The sequence below is a fragment of the Melozone crissalis genome, unplaced genomic scaffold (assembly GCF_028551555.1).
Source record: "Melozone crissalis strain CALT ecotype California unplaced genomic scaffold, PUWL_Pcris_2 ptg000023l_1, whole genome shotgun sequence".
In the NCBI taxonomy this organism is placed as follows: Eukaryota; Metazoa; Chordata; class Aves; order Passeriformes; family Passerellidae; genus Melozone; species Melozone crissalis.
The window spans coordinates 3541577-3553653 of NW_026535801.1; positions in this window are offsets into that span (position 1 = coordinate 3541577).

Below are 12077 nucleotides of genomic sequence, written 5' to 3' on the forward strand. Positions count from 1 at the left end.
TCCAGCTCCCAATCCCTCATCTCCCTGGATTTATCCAGCTCCCAGTCCTTCACCTCCGTGGATTTATTCAGCTCCCAGTGCCCAAATTTTCTGGATTTATCCAGCTCCCAATCCTTCATCTCCCTGGATCTATCCAGCTCCCAATCCCTCATTTTCCTGGATTTATCCAGCTCCCAATCCCTCATTTTCCTGGGTCCATCTAGCTCGCAATCCCCACCTCCCTGGATTTATCCAGCTCCAATCGCTCATCTCCTTGGATCCATTCATCTCCCAATCCCCATCTCCCTGGATCCATCCATCTCCTAATCCCTCATCTCCCTGGATTTATTCAGCTCCCAATCCCCATTTTCCCTGGATTTATCCATCTCACAATCCCCAATTTCCCTGGATCCATCCAGCTCCCAGTCCCTCATCTCCCTGGATTTATCCAGCTCCCAGTCCCTCATCTCCCTGGATTTATCCAGCTCCCAATCCTTCACCTCCGTGGATTTATTCAGCTCCCAGTGCCCAAATTTTCTGGATTTATCCAGCTCCCAATCCCCCATTTCTCTGGATTTATCCAGCTCCTAATCCCTCATCTCCCTGGATTTATCCAGCTCCCAATCCCCACCTCCCTGGATTCATCCAGCTCCCAATTTCCCATTTCCCTGGATCCATCCAGCTCCCAATCCCTATTTCCCTGGATTTATCCAGCTCCCAGTCCTTCACTTCCCTGGATCCATCCAGCTCCCAATCCCCATTTCCCTGGTTTATCCAGCCCCACCTCCCTGCCTGCCGTGGCTCAGCTCCAGGATGTGCTGCAGGATCCTGCAGGACCCACAGGAATGTTTGGGTGGGGAGACCCCTCCAAGCTCATCCCATTCCCAACTCCCACCAGCCCAGGTGGCTCCAGGTGTCCTGGCCTGGGACCCTTCCAGGGATGAGCTTGGCATCCCAGAGGGGAGGGAAGGATGGGGAGTCCCCCCTGCCATTGTTACCCCTTGTCCCCAAGGTGCCAGGCCCTGACCCCCACCCACCTCCTGCCTTGGCAGAGAGGGGGGAAATTGGCTCAATTATTACTAATTAACTCAATTATTACTAATTACTGCCCAAAAGTGTCCTCTTGGGAGAAAACACCGGCACTGAAGGGCCCTGGGACCAACAGGAGGGGAATGGATCCAGCAGCTCGAGCCTGGCAGGCTCCAGTGAGCAGCAAGGCCTTTTCTCCTTCATTCTTTTTGCTTAAAATATGGATCCGTGACAGATCAGAGCCAGCCAACGAGGTGTGTGGGGTCTCTCCATCTTCTCCAGGGCTTCAGCTGGAGACTGGGTGCCTTCAGGGCATTGCTGGGTGGAGTCTTGCCCTTGCAGGTGCCTTCTCCAGATGTTTCCTCCCTTTCCATCCTTCCTCTCTTCCCTTTGCTTCCTCTCTGCAGCAGGGAAGGAAGGTGTGGAAATCCCATTCCCTTCCCTCCTTTTCTTGCTGTCCTGCCACATCCAGAGGCTGGTGGGGCATCTGGAGGGCCAGGAGCCAAGGATGGGAGTTTTTTCCCATCTCTGCTTCCCCGCTCCCCAACTCTTGGGACAGAGGTTCTGTCTGGATTCCGCCTGCCCCACCAGCAGAGCTCCCTTTCCTCCTCCTTTGCCTCCACCCCAAGAACATCAGCCCAGAGATGTCCCAGCACCCAGGGAACACCGATGCCACTTTCCCAGTCATTCCAGTGGAAAAGGAAAATCCAGGAAAAAAATTACCTCTTAGAAAAAAAAAAAAAAAAGCAAAATAAATTTCTCTTTCCTCACCTGGCACAAAAGCTCGGGGATGCCAGCGTGAACTGGCCGGGCCGATTAAAGTGGCAGCAGCCACCAGCCAATAAATAAATTGGAAGCATCTCCAGAGCTGATTAGCTCGCTAATTAAGCTCAGTTACGGGGAAATCTGCGGTCAATGAGCCCGGCCGTTACCAGTTGGATCCGCAGAGCGGGAGATGGGGATGGTGCTGCTCCTCTCTCTGCTGGGGAGAGCAGGAGCAGGAGGAGGAGGAGGGTGGGGACGAAGGTGCTGCCCAATCCGCTTTCCCCGGCAGCAGTCCGAGAGGCTCATCCATCCCGGGTGGGGGAATCCTGAAAATCAGAGGGTTTTGGGAAAGCTACACAAGGCAGGCCTCAGAGTCAGCCAAAGTGAGATTAGACTTAAGCTGGAGCCATAAAATTTGTCAGCAGAAAGTTTTTATAAGAAGTAGAAAAGTAAGGACAAATAGAACAATGGCCTGTGTACTAATGCTTGGCTAGAATACCTCCCTAAGCTACAGAAAAGTTTATCTACCAAGATATTAAGAAGTTTTAAGCTTAATTATGGAGCCCTGTGGATTGTATTTTAATGCTTACAAGCAGGTATTATATTCAAAATAAGCGAGCATTGTTTGAAGGTACGTGTGCTTACAGTCAGATAGAACTCTTGTCAGTATGCTTTTGCTTTGTGTGATTGGTCAAAAACTTTTAAATTGTAACTTGAAGTTCTTTGTCTGCTGGTGGGGCTGTGAGCTGCTGGCATCTTCCCACTGCCATAACCATGGAATGAGACTGATGCTGGAAGATAAACAGCTCGAGACGTGTTCCCCAGCAGTCCCGTCCCATTGGTGATTTGTGCAGAGACCCCCAGGCAGCGATACTGGGGATGCCCCACAGCTCCCCAAAACTGCAGGGTGCCCCCAAAGAGAAGGGTAGAACCAGGGCTGGGGGGTTTAGTCGATTTTCTGGCTGGGACAAGTCTGTTCCCCATGGGAATTTGCAGTTCTATCACCTCCCTTGGCTCCCAGCTCTTGCCAGGCAGCAGCTGGGGACCCTCAGGAGATGCTGAGGAACATCTCCACCCCCTCTGGGGGGTTCATTTACCTCCATCTCGGGGGTCTCCGTGGTCAGAGTGACCCTAAGATGTGTCAGAGTCTCTTTTCCCAGCCTGGCAACCGAAGAAGGAGTCAGGACTCTTCTGTTCTTCTTTTCAAGGTTGTTTATTTGCTGTTATCTATAGCATTTGTTATCTATAACATTCTTTTCCTGACCTGCTGAGATCCATCCAGCAGGTCAGGCCATGGCACTCTGCCCACCCTCAGGGTGGTGTTATCTTTTTGTACTAAAAGCAACTACATGTACAATATTTACAATTACTTTCCAATACCTATCACCTACGTTAGACAGTGAGCTTCTACTCTAAACCAATCTAAAAGTGCCAACATCACAGCAGAAGATGGAGGCCAAGAAGAAGGAGAAGAAGGACAGGGCACACCCAAATTCCTCCAGCTTGGCCTCTGAACCCCCATTCTGAAAACCCCAAAATTCTGTTTTTCCACCCTGTGACAAGCTAACTATCATTCTACCTAAACTTTCATGGCTTGTAATTCCTCATATAAAGGTGGTAATTTGCTCCATGGGTCAAAATCAAAGGCACAGGTGTCCTGGGCTCTGTGCCAAGGCCTCTGAGCCCCTGGCAGGGGTTGGAGACATCCAGGACAGCCAGAGGAATTTCCTGGGTTCATTTCCCTCCAAGGCAGCCCCAGCCTGCTCGGGCTGCCCCAAAGCTGAGCTGGGATTTCCAATCTGGGGTCCCTCCAGAGCTGGCAGCACTGCAGGGTGAGGTGCTCTGGTGCGATAGATGAGGAATGCCACGACTGACTCTCATCATTAATCGACAAATATCATGTATATGGGTTAAGAAAAGTTTTATAGATTTATAGTTATGCTGTACTGCCTCGTGTGGTTAACAAGGGACAGCTGGGGTTGGGACTGGCTTGTCACTGTGGAACGCCTGAGCTCCAATCAGGATTTGGGGGAGAGATCTCCACCACTGGACAGCAAAGAAGGGGTTGATGGACAGAACTTTGGGAGGGGTTGAAAGGGTTAAAAAGGGAAAACCCCCATTGTGAGGGGGCTGAGCGCATGGCGGGAAAATCTTTTGCTCCCTGCACCGTAACCTTTTTTCTTCTGTTGTGTTTTTGATAAGGTTTAATAAAACTTCCTAAACTATGAGAAGTGAGGAGCTATTTCTCACATTTGGCATTTGGGAAGCCCTTGGAGCTCTTCTCTCCTCCTCCTCCTTCCCCTGGCCCTGGCAGCCTGGGGCTGCTGCAGATCCCAGCCTTTCCCTCCTTAGATCCACATTCCCGGCCTTGGATTCACACTCATCCTCCATCAGTGTTTGCTCCTGCACCAAATCAGCAATAAATGGGTATTTTTTACTGTAAAAGGTGATCAGGAGATTCTCTTCAGCTGAGCAAGGAGCCCTCGGTGGCAGCAGCACCAATTCCTGACAGGCTGGAGCCAGCTCCAGGGATTTTTGTGCATTCCCTGGAAGCCCAAGGTCAATCCCTGAGCAGCAGCAAAGCTCTGTGGAATGGCATTGTGAAAAATGTGTATTTTATGATTGGCTTCTGGCAAATATTCAAATGAATATTATTTGTGTTTTGTTAGAAAGTGATGCTGTACTAATTTTCTTAAGTAGTGTGTTAAATATAGTTTTAGGTTATAACAAAATGTTAAAATAGAAACGATGCTATGTAGGATACTTATTTTTTTCTAAAGAGAGGACTCGCACCAAGATAGCAGCCACAGGACACCCAAATCTTTCAGAGAAAGAGAATTTATTGCTCCATTATCAGAGGAAATGAACTTCTTCCCACCTTGCTCAGCCCTGAAGATGCTGTCAGGATTCAGAGGAAGAAGCTGACACTGCCCAGACAGAATCCTGTGTTTGAATGGAATTTATGCACCATGTATGAGGTGTATGAAAGTGCAACAGGCTGTTGCTTTTAAGGGTTAATCCTCTGGTAACGTGGGTCCTTTTTCAGGCTTATTTTGCCCAGAAAAGGTACCCAGACCATCCTTAACTCTTTGTTTTTATTGTCTCGTATTCTCCTAATCCAAATTGTCCGAATTATTATTACTCTAATTATATTGCTATTTTTATGACCATTTTATTATTATTAAACTTTTAAAATTTTAAAAACCGAGTGATTGGCGTTTTTCACATCATCACCGCACCAGAGCTCTTCATCCTCCCCCTGACCCCAGGGAATCTCCAAACAATCCCATCTGGGAGTTGGGAGATCGGTGCGGGCAGGGCACAAATAAATAAGAGCAATAATAAATAAGTGCTAATTGCTGGCGCTGGGCTTCAAATGGTTACTGCCCGCTCATTTATTGGGCAATTAAAGGCTTTACTGGGCATTCGGAGAGATCAATGACTGCTTTTCCCTCTGCACTTGGAGTGTTCCACCAGGAATGGCCACGTTTCCCTCCTGGTCACCCTCACAGGCTGTGCTTTCCTTTAGGGTTGGATTTGGGCCAAACCTGAAAGGTTTTTCCCAGCCTAAATGGTTCTGCAAAGTCACCTGGGTGGAAATTGTGAGGTTTCATGTGGAAAAAGCAAAATTCCTGCCTGAGATCCATCCCAGAAACAGAAGGAAAAGGGATGAGCTCAAAACCCAGGCTCAGAAGAGCTCCAATTTCAGCTGGGCTTCTCCTCCCAGCCATGCTAACACCAAATTCCAGTGGCAGGTGGGAACCAGAGGAGCTTCCAGGTCCCTTCCAAGCCAAGCCAACCCACATCCCATGGCTGGGATGTGGATGCTGTGGGGGCTCAGAGCTTTCCAGGGGTTCTGACATCAGCCAAAACGATGGGAGAGATGACACCCACTGAAGACTGAGAAACTGATGGAAGAGATGAAACCCACTGAAGACTGAGAAACTGATGGAACATAAATCCACCGAGGATTGAGAAACTGATGGAAGAAAAATCCACTGAGGATTGAGAAACTGATGGAAGAAAAGTCCACTAAGGTTACTAAACTCACTGGAAACAGGTGACTCAGAAGTTCCTGCATTTTCAACTCCCAGGCTGGAAATCCACAGCGAAACCTCCACAAAATCAGATTTCAGACACCTCCAGCTCTGGCTTTTGGCCACTGGTGGAGAAATAAAGACCTGGCTCTTTAAGGTCACTCCTAGCTGACCTCCACGGAGCATAAAATGTTTTTGTTTAAACACCAGATGGATCTGGGTCTCTTCTGGAAAACAAAGCTGGTGGTCAGGAGACTCAGCCCCATCCCACCAGCTCTGAGCTTCCTGTGCTCATCCCCTCACCAGAAATCAGGAATTCTGAGCAGGCTAAAGGAGAAGTCAAGCGGGAGGTGATGGAGAGGGAAGCAGGAGGTGATGGGTTTCCACCAGGCCAGACTGGGAACTCACTGGAAGAGTCCCTGCAGGAAAAAATGTGCCCATCCCATGGCTCCTCTCACCAGAAATCAGGAACCTACTGATTTTATAATACACACCCAAACCAGTTTGGATTTGTATTAAAAAAAACACAAATAAAAGCCAGCAGAAGTGCCCAGGGAATGTCCTGGATGTGGTGCCTACAGAGTGAGAATCTTCTGGGCCACGGAGGAGCTTCCCTCAGCTGGTGCCACCAGGGTGAATCCTTTGGAGGCCAGGGTGGAAATGCACAGCAAGGCCCTGATGGCAGAGCATCACTTTGGGCTCTTTAGGAATTATTTTTTCTCTTAAAAAAAAAGCAAAAAAAGGGGATGTTTCCCCCACTCCCATTATGGGAATCAAGAGTTTTCCTTCCCAACCTCTTCCTGCCCCCCGTTGCTTTGCTGAAGGATTATTTTCTTTTTTCCCCAGGCATCAGTGAGTGCCACCAGCTGGGAGCGTTCCAGGGGGACACAGGGGTGGGCTGGGGGTAAGGTGAGGAAGGTGGGCATGAAAGGCATCCTTAAATCTGCTCCTGCATCCCTGAGCACCTGGATCTTGCAGGAGAAGCCAGATCTTAGGAGGGTTGTGAGGGAGAGAGAGCAGCCAGCCGTGCCCATCTCGAAATCAAAACCCACATCCCTTCAGGAGAGCAAAGGAGGGGAGGGACGGATGGCTACGAAAAAGAGGAGCTCTACTACGGCTGTACACCCAGGGGGAAGCCAAACAGAGTTCTGCCAGGCTGGGAGTTCACATTTCAAATCCAGGAGGGGCGAGCACAAAGCAGCACCTCCTGCCTGGGTGCTGGGGGTTCAGCAGGGTGGGGAAACCTCGCAGGAACAAAGGGGAGCGGCTGCTGCCTGGCAAACCAGCCATGTGAGCCCAAAAAAGGGGGGAAAAGGAACATCCACAGCAGCCCTGCAGCTTCTCATCCCTCACAGTGCTGCTGGAGCACTTGGAGAGGAAGAGCAGGGAAGGAAACAGCAAAGTTCCCCAAATCCCAGCGGGACAGGAGAGCTGGGAGGCTGGATGGGCAATGGCAGATTTAGGTCAGGGCACAGCAGGCTGAGAGGAAAAACCTCAAACCTCAAATCCCAGGCTGTGGCAGCCCCACTCACACCATGAGGACACAATTTCACCTCTCCAGCCCTGGCCAGGTTTTCTCTGGAGCAGGATCTGCACTGGTGCCCTCTGGGGCATCTTGTCCCTCCTGGTTGGCTTTGAGGTCACCGGGACTGCAAGGTTGGGAAAATCCAACCCCAATCTGCTGCTTCTCCCTCTTTTTGAGGGAAATCCCCCACTTTTCCTCATCTCTGAGCACCCCTGATTTCTCTGTGAGACCAGCACAGACTGGGCAAACCACAGCACTGGTTCTGTCTCTGTGGTGCCCTTGTAGATCCTAAATGTCTCATTTCATTCTTCACTCCAGGGTGGTTTAAATCATCCTTAAATCATCATTTCCCCCCTTTCCATGCACTTCTATGGAATCTTGCCTGCTGCTCTCCAAGGACCACACAGCTCTCCCAACTTTATGTCATTTTTTTCCTGCAGGGATTCTTCCAGTGGGTTCCCAGTCTGGCCTGGTGGAAACCTCATCACCTCCTGCTTCCCTCTCCATCACCTCCTGTTTCCCTCTCTATCACCTCCTTCTTCCCTCTCCATCACCTCCTGCTTGGCTTCTCCCTGAGCCTGCTCAGACTCCTGATTTCTCCTGGGGCTGTACTCAGGACAAGACCTCTAAAGCCGTAAATAAATGTCAAATACCTGCCCATTGCTCAGGGATTTGAGCTGTTTCAGAGGAGCCTCATGGAGAGCCACCATTTCCCTCCAAAGCAGGGATTAGGCCGTGCCACATGCTGACCTCAGAGATGTTTCATTATTCTTACTTTAAATGATCATTTGGAGCAATTTAGCAGATACAGATGTAACCATTCCCAGCCTAATTCCTTGGATCCCCTCCAGAGAGCCTTAAAGCCAAGGTGCAACACTTAGAGCTCCCTTCCTGGGGGAGAAGAGCTGTTTTTAATGGAAGTTCCCATATTTTTGGCTGGCAGATCTGTCACTCACTCCACGTGCACTCTTAGATACACACCCATGATGGCCTGGCTGACTTATTGCTTTTTAATTTATCAATTTGCACCATTACTGGCTCCTCTGCCATCCCAGCTCCTGGACCATCCCTCATCTTTATGGCTGGCAAAGAGTGACAGGAGCTGGAAAAGGAAGCAGTGGAACCACGAAGACTCAGGCAAAGAACAAGCTGCAACCAACAAGTTTTCTTGTCTTTATTAGAAAGAGACCTATACAATATAGCAGCCTCTCTCTGCAGTACTTTACAGCTTTTTTGTTCCTTTTTTTTTTAATTTTTACTTTTATTTTTAATTATTCAGAATACTGTACAGCTGACACAAAAAATCTCGACGTGTAGAGAGAGAGAGAGAGAGAGAGAGAGAGGAAGGGGGAACATAATACAAACTGGCATACTTAATCAAACCCAAATAATAGGAAACAACAAGCAAAGTGAAATGTTTGTCAATTGGTTTAATTACAGTACAAACAATATAAATAAAGCATCATCGAGTCATTGTAAAACAAACTTGCTGGATGAGGTAATATAAAAACAACAACAAAAGACCTTTTTTTTTTTTTGCCTTTTTTTCTTTTTTTTTTTTAGAATTTCCACACTGTCTCATCATCATTTATACATTATTATTTACAGAAACAGAAAACAAACAAAAATAAACCCAAACCCCAACAACCCAAACCTTGCTTTGAAGCCTGCCATGTGCCGGGTCCCTCCTGCTTCTGCCCCAGGCAGGTGCTCCCTGCTCACCTGGGCTCCCTCCCTGCTCAGCTGGACAGACAAACACCACAAAGCACAAGGACCTGGAGGATTTGGGGGCTGAACACAAAATCTGCTGCTCAGGGCTGGGCCAAGCTCTTGGGAGATGCTCAACTCCTGCTGAAGCTCGGGGGTTTTAAGGCAGCAGGAGCTGCAGATCCGAGCTCTTGGCTGTTCCAAGAGTCAGGAACATCACCAAAGGAGTCCCTGGTGTTTTGGGGGACACTCCTGCCCCAAACCCCCCTCAGCCTGTGCACCCACATGCAGCCACCAGTGAAAGGGGCTCCTGACAGTGACACAGCAAGAGGGACACCTGGAACTAGCAGAGGATGGGCACATCCTCTTCTCCTCAGCAGATTCCATGGAGAATCCAGCTGAGCCCCTGCTTACCTCAGGAAAAAACACTGGGGGGGAGGTTTCAACAGCACTTCCAAGGAACTGAAGGAGTGGGAAGGGCAAGATCCTCCCATTGTTTCCAAGATCCTCTAATTTTTCCCCACAGCTCCTTCCTGCCCTCTCCCTGTGGAAGGACAAGACAGCACAGCCAGGGCAGAGGTGGTGGCAGCAAGGCTGGCTCAGCTCCTCCCAGCCTGCACACCCCAGGTTTGTGGCACCCCCACTGCAAAATTCTGGGGCCAGTCACAGCCAAGGACACCTGGAGGGAGGGATGAGGAGCTGGAGACAGCTCTTAGAACATCTCCCTTGGAAACATCTCCCCAACAGCCCCAGAAGGCAGCAGGACCCCAAGGGCTGCTCAATCCCTGACAGCTCACTGGTCCCACAGCCAGGTTCAGCCAGAAAGATGAGTCTCAAGCAAATTGGTATTTAAAACAGCCTCTGAAATGCCAGACTCTGTCCCTTCTACCTTCAGGATCTCCTTCCCTGGAGCTTCCCACCCTAGGGCTGGCCAGAGGGATTTCCCCTCTCCAGCAAGGGAGGATGTCTCCCCTCCAGCCCTGCAGGCCAAGCTCAAGGCTTTCTCAAGCTGAGTGCTGCTGCCTGAAGGAATTGGATTTTTGGAAAATCCCTGAGGCGGCAGCAAGCCTGGAGCTCATCTCCCTGCACCTCCCCATGCCTCCAGCCAGTGGCTGGTGTGACTCCAGCTGGGACAAACTCCCATCCAGAGGCTGGCTCCAGCTCCTGGTGGTGATTAGGGCATTCCCACAGTCCCTGACAGCACTGTGGCACCAGCACACACACACAGCAAGTGCAAAGTGACCTCCAGGTGACACCTGAGGGCTCAGGACACCCTGGCTGCACTTCACCCACCAGTTCAACTCAGCTCAACCCCTACATTTGGGATGCAGATGCCAAAACCCCCACACTCAGCACCAAAACCCTTCTTGGGCCCTGCAGGAGGAGTCTGGGCTTTGGGGCACGGAGGAGATGTGCATAAACTCTCTCTGTGAGGGGTTTTCCTCCTTGTACCCTGCAATTCCTGAACACCAGGGAAGTGTTTTCAGCTACTTCAGGAAGCACAAAACCCCCACATGGATCAGTTCTGGAAAGAGGGGAGGAGCAGGGAGCATTCAGTGCCAGCAAGCAGGGTGCCACCGTCCCCAAGGCATGCCATGAGACCTCTGAGGTGTCCCCCACCCACCCCCCTCACATCCTGTACACAACACACAGATGGAAAAATGAGTAGCTCTGAAGCACTGCAAACCAGCCAGGCCTTAGCACTGGAAGCTAAAATAAACCACATCCAGAAAATCCATGGCTGAGGGGAAGCTGAGGCTCTGCCTGCCAACAGAACCCCATGTGCCACGGGGGTTTGGGGTGCAGGCAGGCACGGGGAGATGAAGAGGTTAAAACTGCTGAAATGCACAAAGACAGCTTTATTTTATCCACCCACAAGCAAAATCCTCCCCCCTGAACATGGCAGGAAACAATGGGATTTCATTCACCCACATCTTGCTGTCACCCTGAAATGAAACATGGGGCCAGAAACATGCTTGGCAATTTGGGGCTGAAGATGGCCCTAAAAAAAACCCCGGACTGATCTTTTACTTTTCAGAAATCATGCAATTCCCCTCTCTAAATGTGAACTATTCACAGCTCATGACAATCCTGGCCAAAAGCCCTCAAACCTCCCTTTAAAGTGTGGGACAGAGTCACTCAACTCAAGGTAAACCGTCCCAATATTTACTGTAAAAACTGGCCCATGCTAAACAACAAAGCAAAACCTACAAATATCCTAAACCAACAAATCCACCCATCTACAGCTCTGGATGTTTTACTCTACGACCTCTATTATTATTTTCCAATAAAACCATTCAAGCCAACCTTCCTTTTTTTTGGTAGCTTAGAACTCAAAACTCACTGCAGAACCTCTTGATTTGGGGTAGTTCAGTGTTTATTTTTTGCCTTGAAAAGAACTTTACTCCGGAGCAGTTTTGGGTTTTTTTCCCTCTCGTGCAGCAAACACAAGAACATCCAAACCTGGCTATTCTGTGCAGTAAATGTTACCCACAAACCATCCAGAATGGAAGGTGTGGAACTGAGGGTCCACAGGCAGAGATCCCACCTAAGGACAGGATTGCTGCAGCAGCCCCCGGAGGGGGAAGGAAGATGCCTGACAGTGAGATGAGGATGGGGAAGTTGTCTCCTCTCCAGCCAAGCTGCCCCAAAGTTCGGTCCCCAACGCTGCCCTCAAGTCCCCCCTCTGACAAGAACCACGTAACCAAACATGAAATGACCATTTCACCAACAACAAACCCCACAAACCATCCCTGTTAAGGTGCAAAGGCGGCTCCCCGAGACGTTTGGGAAGGGCCCCTTGGGGACCCCCTTGTGAAATCTGTGCTTGTCTCCACTACCACTACTCTGAACTAGAAACTACAAATTACTTCATTTCTCCCGATCTCCATACAAATATAAAAGCTGAAGCTATTCCAACCCCATAGACTCTAATTTTTCTACATTACAGTGCCGGAGATCACTTCCAAACCCGGACCTGCGCTCCCACCTCCGCTCCTCTCCCCACATGACTCTGCCTTCTCTGGCCCAGGCAA